The sequence below is a fragment of the Hemitrygon akajei genome, chromosome 7, assembly GCF_048418815.1.
Source record: "Hemitrygon akajei chromosome 7, sHemAka1.3, whole genome shotgun sequence".
In the NCBI taxonomy this organism is placed as follows: Eukaryota; Metazoa; Chordata; class Chondrichthyes; order Myliobatiformes; family Dasyatidae; genus Hemitrygon; species Hemitrygon akajei.
Window position 1 is genome coordinate 16319690 of NC_133130.1, and position 14337 is coordinate 16334026.

The 14337-nt window shown below is 45.0% G+C and overlaps 1 protein-coding gene across 3 annotated transcripts in view; it reads left to right on the plus strand.

Moving 5' to 3' along the window:
- The window catches only part of hivep2a (HIVEP zinc finger 2a), a 244696-nt gene that overhangs the window by 50619 nt on the left and 179740 nt on the right, over window positions 1–14337 (plus strand). The gene's annotated exons all lie outside the window — the stretch shown is intronic.

The window sequence follows — 14337 nt, forward strand, 5'->3', positions numbered from 1 at the left end:
GACGACTATCAAAGAGGAGGTACAGGAGCCCAAAGACTCTCACAAAAGGAATTGGGAGCAGCTTCTTCTCCGCCATCAGATTTCTGAATGGTCATTGAACATGACCTCATTAATCCTGCTTTTGCACTATTCATTTATTTTGGAAATTTTCAGTAATTTTATGCCTTTGCGCTGTACTGCTGCTGCAAAGAGGCAGATTTCACGTCATATAACGCAGTAATAGTAGGCCAGATTCTGACGTTGGCTCCCAGAGATCGGTGGAGAAAATTCACAAGCATGTTGCTGGGTCTTTGTGGATCTGAGTCACAGGGAAAGGTTGAATAGGTTAGGATTTTATTCCCTAGAGTGTAGAAGGATGATGGGCAATTTGATAGAGGTGTACAAAATTATGAGGGGTGTATAGAGAGAGGAAGAGATGGAGAGAAAGAGACGGGCGAGAGAGATTTGATATTTGCATTAACAAGCGATTGTACTGTACACGTGTACCTAATAAATTGGCCACTGAGTATATATTCCTAGAGGGAACATCTCATTCCCTTGTGTCTGGTTTCACTGTGTCACTAGCCCCTGCGCCAGAGGGAATAGGTTAGCATTAACACCAAGATTGCATCATAGCTGACAGTGAAAATGGCTATCAGAACTTGTAGCGGGATCTGGACCAGCTGGAAAATGTGCCAAAAAATGGCTGCTGGAATTTAGAGCAGACCGGTATGAGGTGTTGCCCATTGGGAGGACCAACCAGGTTAAGACTTCCACAATGAACAGGGAGCGTGCTAGAACAAAGGGATCTGGGAATACAGATTGATAATTCCTTGAAAGTAAGTAGATACGATCGTAGAGAGAGCTTTTGGAATGTTGGCTTTCATAAATCAAAGAAGTGAGAACAGGAATTGGGATGTTCTGTTGAAGATTCATGATGCGTTGATGAGACTGAATCTGGAGTATTGTGCATCCAGTTCTGGTCACCTGCCAAAAGACTGCAGAAAAAAAGATTGCAAGCATGTTGCTGGGACTTGAAGACCTGAGTTAAAGGAAAAGGCTGAATAGGTTAGGATTTTATTCCCTAGGGCATAGGAGACTGAGGGGAGATTTGATAGGTGTATACAAAATTATGAGGAGATTTGATAGGGTAAATGCAAGTAGGTTTTTATCATTGGGGTTGGGTGGGACTAGAATTAGAGGTCATGGATTAAGGGTGAAAAGTCAAATATTTAAGAGAAACCTGAAAGGGAACTTCTTCTCTCAGAGGGTGGTGAGGGTGTGGAACAAACTGCCAGTGGAAGTGGTGGATGGGGGTTTGATTTTAATGTTTAAGAGAAATTTCTATAGGTACCTGGATGGGAGGGGTTTGGAGAGCTTTAGTCCAGGCCTAAGCAGAATAATAGTTTGGCATGGACTAGATGGTCTGTGGAGCCTGTTTCTGAGCTGTAGTGCCTTATGGCTCTATGATACTATAAATTCAATTATTTTCCTTGTGTCACGGTGATAGTCGGTGGAATCAGCTGCACTGAATGGGTTGAGATTTGATAATTTCTCTTCCCCTGGTTAACAGCCATGTCAGGCCAAATGACACCACAAACAACACATTTTGCCATTGATGAGGGAATTATCTGATCTAATTTTAAGGCCGTTGACAGAAAACCAACAGCTGCAAGCTTGTGTTTACTTCTGTCTGGCATAGGGGCCAGTGACACCATGAAATGAGATGCAATGGGGATGAGATGTACTCACTGGGATTGTACACTCAGTGGCCACTTTATTAGGTACACCTGTGCACTTCGTTAATATAAATATCAGAATTAGGTTTAGTATTACCGGCATGTGTCGTGAAATTTGTTAACTTAGCGGCAGTAGCAGTTCAATGCAATATATAATGTAGAAGAAATAAATAAATTACAGTACATGTATATACAATAGATTAAAAATCATGCAAAAACCAGAAATCATATATATTAAAAATGTGATGTATTGTTCACGGGTTCAATGTCCATTTAGGAATTGGATGTCAGAGGGGAAGAAGCTGTTCCTGAATAGCTAATTAGCCTATCTTGTGGCAGCAACTCAATGCATAAAATCATTCAGACTTGTTCAAGAGGTTCAGTTGCTGTTCAGATATCAGAATGGGGAAGAAATGTGCTCCAAGTGATTTTGATCATGGAGTGATTGTTGGTGCCAGAAGGGTGGTTTGAGTAACTCAGAATCTGCTGATCTCCTTGGATTTTCATTCGCAACAGTTTCTTGGGTTTACAGAGAATGGTGTGCAAAATAATAATTTTTAAAAAACAAACTGTGAGTGGCATTTCTGCAGGTGACAATGACTTGTTACTGTGAGAGGAGAACGGCCAAACTGATTCAAGGCCAGCAGTAACTCTAATAACCACGTGTTACAACAGTGGTGCGCAGCATAGTGTACTGGAGGTACCTAATAAACTGTCTAAATAAACTGTATTTGCTGGCTCAGTAACATGTCCAGTCAAGCACTGGTTGTTGGGGCAGAGAACGAGATAATTGGTGTTCCTTGGGCTTTACTCTCAGTTCTGTTCAGGGATGGAGGTGGGCTTGAATGGGTTTTTAGTTTGCTGGTTAACAGTAAAATGTCATTCAATCAATGGTAAATTATTGTTGCTTGTATGGTGAAAACCTTTTGTCTTGCATGCCATCCACACAGACCATTTCATCTCTTTAGTTTATCCGTGAGATAGAGGGGCAGAGTGAGGCCATTTGGCCCATCAAGTCTGCTCTGCTTGTTCATCGAGGCAGTACAAGGGAAAAGCAATACAGAGTGCAGAATAAAGAGTTACAGTTATAGAGGAAGTGCAGTGCAGAGAATAAGGAGCAAGTGCAGGGTTATGGCTAGGTAGGTTTTGAGGTCAAGAGGCCATCTCATCATACAAGAGGTCCATTTCAATAGTCTTGGAGCAGCAACATACAACTTGGTGGTAGGTGCTTTTATGCTTTTGTATCTTCTGCCGAATGGGAGGGGGAAAGAAGAGATTATGTGTGGGGACTTTGATTATGCTGGCTGCTTTACTGAGCCAGTGAGACGTGTAGGCAAAGTCCACAGAGGAGAGGCTGGCTTCCTTACGTGCTGAGATGTATGTCCACAACTCTGCAGCTTCTTGCAAATTTCTTTGGCATCCTGACGAAGTAGAGCTGTTGGTCAGCTTTCTTAGTTGTGATGTTGATGTGTTTGGATCAGAACAGGCTATATTTGATGTTCACTCCAAGGAACTTGAAGCTTTGAACCATCTTGACCTCAGCACTGTTGATGTAGACAGGAGCATATGCAACATCCCACTCCCCTACCCTGTTCCTGAAGTCGATAACCAGCTCCATTGTCTTGTTGACATTGTTCGTTGTCGTGACAGCATGTCACTAAGCTCTCTATCTTCCTCCTGTCCTCCAGCTGTGGCAATTTCGCTCTTGATCTCCCTCCTGTACTCCAATTCATCATTACATGAGATATGGCCAACTACAGTGGTGTCATCTGCAAACTTGTAGATGGAATTAGAGATGATGCCGCGTATCCTCACCAATTGCGGTCTGTTGGTCAGGAGGTCCTTGGTCCTCCTGCAGGAATCCCTATACTTCAACTTGTAGGTAGAGTAGCTGGTAAGGAAGGCAAATGCTAGAATAGAAGAGCAAGGCTGTAATGCTGTTGCTTTAATAAGGCGTTGGTCAAACCACTCTTGGAGTATCATGGGCAGTTTTTGGGCGCCTTATCCATGAAAAGATGTGCTGGCATTGGAGAGGGCCCAGACGAGTTTCACAAGATTGATTCTGGAAATGAAAGTGTTAATGATTGAGGAGCGTTTGATGGCTCTGGGCCTGTTCTCACTGGAGTTTAGAGGAATGAGGGGGAGATCTCTTTGAAATCTATTGAATATTTAAAAGCCTAGATAGAGTAGATGTAGAGAGGATATTTCCTTTACTGGAGGAGCCTAGAACCTTAAGGCACAACCTCAAAATAGAGGGAATCCATTTAGAATGGAGATGAGGAAGAATTCCTTTCACCAGAGAGTGGTGAATCTGTGGAATCTATTGCTGCAGTTGGCTGTGGAGGCCAAGTATATTTAAAGCAGAGGTTGATATATTCTTGATTAGCTGTGGGGTGTCAGTGGTTACAGGGAGAAGGCAGAAGAATGGTGTTGAGAGGCTTAATAAATCGGGCATGATGCAATGGCAGTGCAGACTCGATGGGCTGAATGGCCTAATTCTGCTCCTATGTCTTAGGCTCTTAAGTCAAGTTGCAAAGGGAGGTGTTGAGTCCCACGACTAGGAGATAAGGATGATGTTGCTTGGAATTATATTCCACATCTCAAACAGGTTGATAGATGTGTTTTGGACCCATGAACCTTGTCCTAAATCTCCCCATGTCAATGTTGACTGTCATATATTCACCTGCATGTGTCCCATGTACCAGCACCTGGGCCATCACCTTCCACATCTTGGTGAGCCGTGTTCATGCAAATACAGTACTGTTTTAACGTTATGAATCTTCCTTCATCACATTCTTAGCTTGTGCGACAAGTCTCTACTTGAGAAATACCTCCTCAGATCCTCACTAAATCCCCTACTCCTTGCCCTAAACCTATATGCTTTCCCCCTCTCTCTCCCTCTCCCCTCTCTCTCCCTCTCCCCTCTCTCTCCCTCTCCCCCTCTCTCTCCCTCTCCCCCTCTCTCCCCCTCTCTCTCCCTCTCCCCTCTCTCCCTCTCCCCTCTCTCCCTCTCCCCTCTCTCCCTCTCCCCCTCTCTCCCCCTCTCTCCCCCTCTCTCTCCCTCTCCCCCTCTCTCCCCCCTCTCTCCCCCTCTCTCCCCCTCTCTCCCCCCTCTCTCCCCCCTCTCTCCCCCCTCTCTCCCCCCTCTCTCCCCCCTCTCTCCCCCCTCTCCCCCTCTCTCCCCCTCTCTCCCCCCTCTCTCCCCCCTCTCTCCCCCCTCTCTCCCCCCTCTCTCCCCCCTCTCTCCCCCCTCTCTCCCCCCTCTCTCCCCCCTCTCCTCCTCTCTCTCCCTCTCCCCCCCTCTCCCCCCCCTCTCTCCCTCTCCCCCCCTCTCCCCCTCTCCCTCCCTCTCCCCCTCTCCCTCCCTCTCCCCCTCTCTCTCCCTCTCCCCCTCTCTCTCCCTCTCCCCCTCTCTCTCCCTCTCCCCTCTCTCCCTCTCCCCCTCTCTCTCCCTCTCCCCCTCTCTACCCCCTCTCTCCCCCTCTCTCCCCCCTCTCTCCCCCCCTCTCTCCCCCTCTCTCTCCCTCTCCCCCTCTCTCCCCCTCTCTCCCCCTCTCTCCCCCCTCTCTCCCCCTCTCTCTCCCTCTCCCCCTCTCTCCCCCTCTCCCTCTCCCCCTCTCCCTCTCCCCCCTCTCCCCCTCTCCCTCTCTCCCCCCTCTCTCCCCCTCTCCCCCTCTCCCCCCCTCTCCCCCCTCTCCCCCCTCTCCCCCCTCTCCCCCCTCTCCCCCCCTCTCCCCCTCTCCCCCCCTCTCCCCCCTCTCCCTCTCCCCCCCCCTCTCCCTCTCCCCCCCCCCCTCTCCCTCTCTCCCCCCCTCTCCCTCTCTCCCCCCCCTCTCCCTCTCTCCCCCCCTCTCCCTCTCCCCCCCTCTCTCCCCCCCTCTCTCCCTCTCCATTTCTCCCTCTGTTATTGTTTTGGGCAACTCTGCTACTGAGAAGATTTTCCTACTATCTCACCTTGAACACCTTTGTCGGTTCACTCTTCCTGTCCATGGAAACCTTAGAGTACAGGACATGGTGGTGAGGAAGGCTTGAGGCATGCTGGCCTTGATTAATCAGGGCATTGAGCGTAGAAGCTGAGATGTTATGGCAGTTGTACATGATATTGATAGGCTGCATTTGGTCTATAGTGTTTAGCCATGGTTGCCCTGCTTGTGACATTAAGCTCAGAAGAGAGCAGAGGAGATTTACAAAGGCATTACCAGAACTGGTGGGACTGATTTACGGAGAGAGGTTGAGCAGGTTGGGGCTTCAGAAAATTTCAGACTCTTGTCAAGATGCCACAAAAAGATTTATAGATAAATTTAAAGACAAAATAAAAAAAAAACAAAATGATCAAAAATCACTGCTATTTGAATTGGCGTCTGACAGCCTAAATAGATAACGTAACACAAACGCATGCAACTAACGCTATTTAAAAACAGTTCTCTTGTTGTAGTGTCAATTGGCCACACTCGTGCAGGTGACTGAATGCTAGTTAGAAACTGTTTGGCAACAGCCCCCATCCCAATTAAGGGGCATAGTGTCCCAGATAAATGAGAGGAATTTTTTCCCCATAATTTATTTTTGCTTATATGTCGTTGTCAGTCTTTATGTATAGACTTTCATAAATTCTATTGTGTTTCTTTATTTTTCTGAAAATGCTTGTTTAAAGAAATGAACCTCTTGGTAGGATATGGTGACATATACATACCTTGATAACACTGGACAACAGATATTTCAAAAGCGATACTTCCTAAGAATTTTTTTTTCTTTATGATAGACCACTTGAAGATGAACACAATATAATTTCAGACTGCTTGTATCACGTAGGAATTTGGAGAAGCAAAAAATTAACTTTTATTGAATATAATGCATCTGATTGCATAATGGCACTGACGCTTTACGATAGTTCAACTGAGCTAAAAATGTTTTGTTGATGATTTTCATTGGTACTCAGTGTCTGAGGCTTCTTGCTTAAGTATCCAACAATAATCAGCCAGCATTGATAGATTCCATTTGCCCTGGTACTGTTTCTCCATGACCATAATTTCCTGGTGAGACCTTTCACCATGCTTGTCGCTGACAGCGCCAAGTTTTGCAGGGAAGAAGTCTAAGTGGGAATGCAGAAAATGAATCTATAGTGACATCTTGCACTTCATGGTCTTGTATGCTTGAAGCACGTTGTCAACCAGCTACACGTAATTTGGTGCTCTGTAGTTGCCAAGAAAATTTTCAACAGCATCCTTGAAATGCCTTCCATGCAATTTTCTCCAGTCCCACTATAAATTCTTTGAATAGCCTGTCATTGATAGCCTGTTTGATTTGTGGACCAACGAAAATGTCTTTCTTGCATTAGTTATTCTGACTTGAGTCATAAATTGAAATAACAAATATAGGTGATTTTTAAAAATGGTGTGTGATAGAGAAATTTAATGGCGATTTTCACGATCAGCAGCCCAAAATCCATAAGATACAGTGGTATGCAAAAGTTTGGGCGCCCCGGTCAAAATTTCTGTTACAGTGTATAGTTAAGTGAGTAGAAGATGAACTGATCTCCAAAAGTCATAAAGTTAAAGATGAAACATTCTTTTCAACATTTTAAGGAAGATTAGTGTATTATTTTTGTTTTGTACAATTTTAGAGTGAAAAAAAGGAAAGGAGCACCATGCAAAAGTTTAGGCACCCCAAGAGATTTGAGCTCTCGGATAACTTTTACCAAGGTCTCAGACATTAATTAGCTTGTTAGGGCTATGGCTTGTTCACAGTCATCGTTAGGAAAGGCCAGGTGATGCAAATTTCAAAGCTTTATAAATACCCTGACTCCTCAAACCTTGTCCCAACAATCAGCAGCCATGGGCTCATCTAAGCAGCTGCCTAGCGCTCTGAAAATTAAAATAAATGATGCCCACAAAGCAGGAGAAGGCTACAAGAAGATAACAAAGCGTTTTCAGGTAGCCGTTTCCTCAGTTCGTCATGTAATTCAGAAATGGCAGTTAACAGGAACAGTGGAGGTCAAGTTGAGGTCTGGAAGACCAAGAATACTTTACGAGAGAACTGCTTGTAGGATTGCTAGAAAGGCAAATTGAAACCTACGTTTGGCTGCAAAAGACCTTCAGGAAGATTTGGCAGACTCTGGAGTGGTGGTGCACTGTTCTACTGTGCAGCGACACCTGCACAAATACAACCTTCATGGAAGAGTCATCAGAAGAAAACCTTTCCTGTGTCCTCACCACAAAATTCAGCGTCAAAAGTTTGCAAAGGATTATCTAAACAAGCCTGGTGCATCTTGGAAACAAGTCCTGTGGACTTTTTGGCTGCAGTGAGCAAAGGCATGTTTGGAGAAAAAAGGTGCAGAATTTCATGAAAAGAACACCTCTCCAATTGTTAAGCACGGGGGTGGATCGATCATGCTTTGGGTTTGTGTTGCGGCCAGTAGCATGGGGAACTTTTCACCGTTAGAGGGAAGAATGAATTCAATTAAGTACCAGCAAATTCTGGAAGCAAACATCACACCGTCTGTAAAAAAAAGCTGAAGATGAAAAGAAGATGGTTTCTACAACAGGATAATGATCCTAAACACACCTCAAAATCCATAATGGACTACCTCAAGAGGCGCAAGCTGAAGGTTTTGCCATGGCCATCACAGTCCCCCGACCTAAACATCATCGAAAATCTGTGGATAGACCTCAAAAAAGCAGTGCATGCAAGACGGCCCAAGAATCTCACAGAACTAGAAGCCTTTTGCAAGGAATAATGGGTGAAAATCCCCCAAACAAGAATTGAAAGACTCTTAGCTGGCTACAGAAGGCGTTTACAAGCTGGGATACTTGCCAAAGAGGGTGTTACCAAGTACTTGACTATGCAGGGTGCCCAAAATTTTGCTTCGGGCCCTTTTCCTTTTTTGTTACTTTGAAACTGCAAAAGATGGAAATAAAAAAGTAATCTTGCTTAAAATATTTAAGAATTGTGTCATCTTTAACTTTATGCCTTTTGGAAATCAGGTCACCTTTTACTCGCTTAGCTATTCACAGTAACAGAAATTTTGACCAGGGATGCCTAAACTTTTGCATGCATCCAAAAATATTCTGTAAGTAAAATCTTTGTTTCCAGTGTAATACATGTACTTTGACTTTCATCTCTGCATGTTCATGTGGCTGTCTAAATGCCTCTTAAATACCATTGTTATGTCTGCCTCTACTATCTCCTCTGGCAATACATTCCAAGTACCTACCACATTCTGTGTAAAGAGGAGAATTTGCTTTGAAAATCTCATTTAAATGTTTCCACTGTCACTGACTGCTATTCTCTAGTACGGGACGTTTCCACACTGGGATTCAACAATGTTTGCTGCAGGGGCTCTTAACCTGGGCCCGTGCATAGATTCAAGGGGTTCGTGAACTTGCTTTAGGGAAAAAATGTCATCTTTATTTTCACTAACCTCTAACTGAAATTTAGTTTTTCCTTTAATGATGAACGTGGGCAACAAGTCACAGTGCGTTAGCAGTACCTGTAACTTTGTCACCAAGAGATATCCGACACTCCATACAGAGGATTGGCTGGATCTGTGGCCAGCAGAAGGGGCGTTCTTGACGCATTCCACTCACCCCACAGTTTAATGCTCTTATTCAAGCAAAGCAACAGCAGCTTTCACACTGATATGTCCTTAAAAAGCAAAATAAAACTTTAACTTGCCTACATTTTGGATGTATAGCCCTGTTGTTCAATGAGTTAATAAAGAAGCACATACAGAAGACGTCATGGTCATCCACTTTAACCAGTTTGTGACGCTTGTTCGTACCACTGGACCTTGACTTCTGAGGTCGAGAGAGTGGAACTGCCCCAGTGCAATGGCTTTTCCACTTTAAAGACTCTCCCGCACAGGTTTCCCGTCATCATCGGACACGACAGACAACCAGCACACAGAGAAGAAGCACATATAACAATATCACAAATTGCTTTTTTAAAAAAATATTTTCATTACTGGATTTCAATACAATCAGTTGATTTTGTAATCCTATGTACTTTATTCTATATATTTAAATAGATTATTTTGAGAAGGGGTCCATAGGCTTCACCAGGTTGCCAAAGGGGTCCATGGCATAAATAAAGGTCCCTCGTCTACACCTCTCATAATTTTCTTAACTTCGATCAGGTCTCTTCTCAGCCTTTGACACTTCAGAGAAAGCAGCCCAAGTTGGCCCAACCTCTCATTATATCTAATTCTCTCTAATCCAGGAGCATCCTGGTAAATCTCTTCTGCATTCCCTCTGAAGCCTCCACACCCTTCCTGTAAAACAGTGACAAGAGCGACACCCATTAATCTACATGTAGCCTAACCAAACATTTATACGTGGACTCCATAGAAAGGGTGCAGAGGAGATTTACAAGGATGTTGCCTGGATTGGGGAGCATGCCTTATGAAAACAGGTTGAGTGAACTCGGCCTTTTCTCCTTGGTGTGACGGAGGATGAGAGGTGACCTGATAGAGGTGTACAAGATGATGAGAGGCATTGATTGTGTGGATAGTCAGAGGCTTTTTCCCAGGGCTGAAATGGCTGCCACAAGAGGGCACAGGTTTAAGGTGCTGGGGAGTAGGTACAGAGGAGATGTCAGGGGCAAGTTTTTTACTTAGAGAGTGGTGAGTGTGTGGAATGAGCTGCCAGCAACAGAGGTGGAGGCAGATACGATAGGATCTTTTAAGAGACTTTTGGATAAGTACGTGGAGCTTAGAAAAATAGAGGGCTATAGGTAACCCTAGTAATTTCTCAGGTAGGGACATGTTCGGCACAACTTTGTGGGCCGAAGGGCCTGTATTGTGCAATATACACAAAATGCTGGTGGAACGGAGCAGGCCAGGCAGCATCTATAGGAAGAAGTACAGTCGACGTTTCAGGCCGAGACCGTTCGTCAGGACTCTATTGTGCTGTAGGTTTTCTATGTTTCTATCTGCAAACTGACTTGCCAGATTTTATAGACACTAGAGATTCTGCGGATGCCAATGATCTTGAGCAACGCACACAAAATGCTGGAGGAACTCAGCAAGCGTGAAAGGGAATAAAGAGCCCTGTATCCGCTAAACCCTGTAGGTGCGTGGCTCCACAGTAACTGAAGTCCTCCTGCGTACGTAGTTTTTGTTGCCGCACAGCTGGAGTTTTCTTTTATATAATGCTTTATTAAAGTGCCGCGCTGTTTCCAGGGGTGAGAAAAATAAATAAATAAATTCCTGCTCAGAGCAATGGTTGGTTCGCGCAGTTTTAAACGGGGGGAAAAAATTAGAGGGAACATTGATAAAGAGTCAACGCTTCAGGCCGAGACCCTTCACTGGGCCTGTTTATTCATTCTCTGCTGCCTGACTTGCTGAGTTCCTCCAGCGTTTTGTGTGTGTTGCCAAATTTTAAGCACAATGCCCTGACCAATGAAGGCAGCTTGTTTACCAGCTTACTCACTTGAAGATAAAAGACGACCTTTACTTGTCACATGTACATCGAAGCTCACAGTGAAGTGCATCTTTTGCTTCAGTGGCCAATACAGTCCAACTGGGGGCAGCCTGCAAGTCCCATCATGCTTCCAGCGCCAACAATGCATACCCACAACGTACTAACCCTAGCCCGCATACCCTCGGAATGTGAGAGGAAACTGGAGCACCACGAAAAAGCCATGTGGGGAATGTGCAAGCTCCTTACCGACAGCGGCAGGGAATTGAAACCGGATCGTGATTCCTGGCACTGAAAAGCGTTACGTTAACTTCTATGCTACCGTACCGCTTGTGACGGCTCAGGAATGAACTCGGTTGGAGGGCAACTCGTACACCCGTCGTCCTCGGTGAATGAGTGCTGCACTGTCAGAGAGCCGGGGCTGAGGAGGCCAAGCCCATGTTTTGCATCTGAGCAGAGCTAAAGGAGGGCCAGAAATGTGAGTTGGAGTTCAGTTCAGAAAAGTGTGAAGTGTTAGTCATAGAGTCATAGAACACTACAGCATAGAAACAGGCCATTCAGCCCATCTAGTCCATGCTGAATCATTAATCTGCCCAATCCCATTGACCTGCACCTGGACCTTACAGAGGTTGAACTTGTAGTCAGAATACAGGGTTAATATTAGCAGTGTGGAGGAACAAAGGAATCTGGGGATCCACGTGCATAGATCCGTCAAAGTTGTGTGCTAGCTGATAGGGCTAAGAAGGCGTGTGGTGTGTTGGCCTTCACCGGTCAGGAGATTGAGTTCAAGAGCCATGAGGTTACGTTGCAGCTCTATAAAACCCTGGTGAGACCACACTTAGATGATCATGTTCAGTTCTGGTCGCCTCATTATGGGAAGGGTGTTGAAGCTTGAGTGAGGGTGCAAAGGAGCTTTAGCAAGATGCTGCCTGAATTAGAGAGGTTGTTTTATGAGGATAGTTTGAGCAAGTGCTTCTCTCTTTGAAGCAAAGGAAGATGAGAGGTGACTTAATAGAGATATACAAGATGAAAACAGGCATAGATCAATTGGACAGCCAGAGATTTTCTCCAGGGCAGAATGAGGGGGCATACTTTTAAGGTAATTGGAAGAAAGTATGGGGGGGCTGTCAAAGGTAAGTTGTTTTTTTTTTTACAGAAAGAGTGGTGGGTGCATGGAATGCCCTGACAGGAGTGGCAGCAGAGGTGGATACATTTGATAGCACATGTGGATTATAGTAAAATGGAGGGTCACGTTTGAGGGAATGGTTAGATTGATCTAAGAGTAGGTTAAATACTGTAGTCAGCACAACATTGTGGGCTGAAGAGCCTGTATTGAGCTGCAATGTTAACAGAGAGCATAGAACATTACAGACAGTATGGGCTTTCTGGCTAATGTGCATGATGTTGTTCCTTGTTGTATGTTGAAAAGTAACAGATCAAGGGCCAATATCAGTTCTGGAGTAACTTTCCAATCAGTTTTGGTTCACATTTCTTCCTATAAAAGAGATTAACCGGAATAATCTGCAATGATTTAGAGTTTACATACTTCTTGAGCGTCATATCTGATATCTAGTCAGGGAAGGTGAGCTGTCTTCTGTTGCTCTGTTGCCAAGGTAGCCATTTTAGAGTTGGCAGAGGGACAGCTATGGTTGGAGGTCACACAAATCTCTGATGGAGTTAATGATCCTGTTTGGAAGCCAGTCAGTGTAAGCACTCCAGCAGTCCCTTTGCCAAGAGGCCTTCCTTTCAGACCTGTGTGGCAAACAGAAACTATCCGCCCTGCCCACCATGGTGTCACTCACCCTGGGGGGGGGGGGGGGGGGCCACGGAAAACACCTCAGGTCATGGGTCAAGCTGGGGAAGCTGCTGTTCTTGGACCAAAGAGAGAGTGAAGGGGTATTTAGTAGAGCCATTTGAAATTATAAGGACAGACAATAGAATCAAAGACCTCACCTGTTCCTGTCATTCTCTCTGTTCCCCTCTCCCACTGAGCGGAAGATACACAAGCCAGAAAACATGTATCACCAGGCTCCAGGACAGCTTCTATCACGCTGCTATCAAACTTGTACAATAAAATGGATTCTGGACCTCACAATCTACCTCTAACAGGGAGAGAGGGCTATCGATGCATTGACGAAATGAGTTGGAACATAACATACAGTGTTTAATCCAGTCAAGGCTGAGTGAGTTGGGGCTTTCCTCTTTGGAGCAAAGGAGGATTGAGGGGTGACTTGACAGAGGCGTATAAGATTAGGAGAGTGGGCAGTCAGCACTTATTTTCAAAGGGAGGCAATGACCATCACCAGAGGACATCCATTTACAATGGTGAAGGAGAGTTTAGGGGAGAAGTCAGAGGCAGGTTTTATTACACAGAGAGGGTTGGGTGCCTGCAACACACTGCTGGAGGGGGGTAATCGAGGGCATTACAATACGGAGATTTAGGATAGTGGGATGGATGAATGAAAAATGGAGGCTTATGGAGCACTGTAGGATGGTTCTATATGCATTTAAGGTTGGAGGGGGTAATTCAAACGTGATGTATGTGAGTTCAAAGCAGATTTATTATACAATATCCTGAGTTTCATTTTTTAGTGAACATTCACAGTAAGTACAAAAACCACAATGGTGTCAATGAAAAACCACACACAACAAAGATGGACAACCAACCAGTAAAAGTCAACAAACTGTACAAATACAAGCTCGCCTCCCAAAAAAAAAGTAAGCATTAGGGTCCATAGGTCCTTAAATTCATGAAGGCACATTCTCAATGTTTCAGGGAACAGCTTCTTCCCCTAAGTCCATCCTAAAACCTGATGACATGAGCCCAGTACATTAACCCTGCCCTTGTCCTCTGTTACTAACTAGATCAATTTCCACATTCATATTTCCTTAAACACTGAAGTCTGCCATTCAGCCCATTGAGTCTACACTGGCTGTCAAATCATTCCCATTCCCCTGTAGTCTATTTCCCCCACATTCTAACCCTCATCCAGTGGGTATTACCTGGACTGGAGGGCTGGATTTGTCGAGACAAATGGAATAGGCTGGGTGGCCTCCAACCTCACGGCATCAACATCAATTTCTCCAACTTCCAGTAATAACTTTTTGCCCTCCCTTTCTTCATTTCCCATCTCTGCCCCCCCTTTACTTCTCATCTGCCCATCAGCTCCCCCGGTGCCCTTCCTCCTTCCATTTCTCTCATGGTC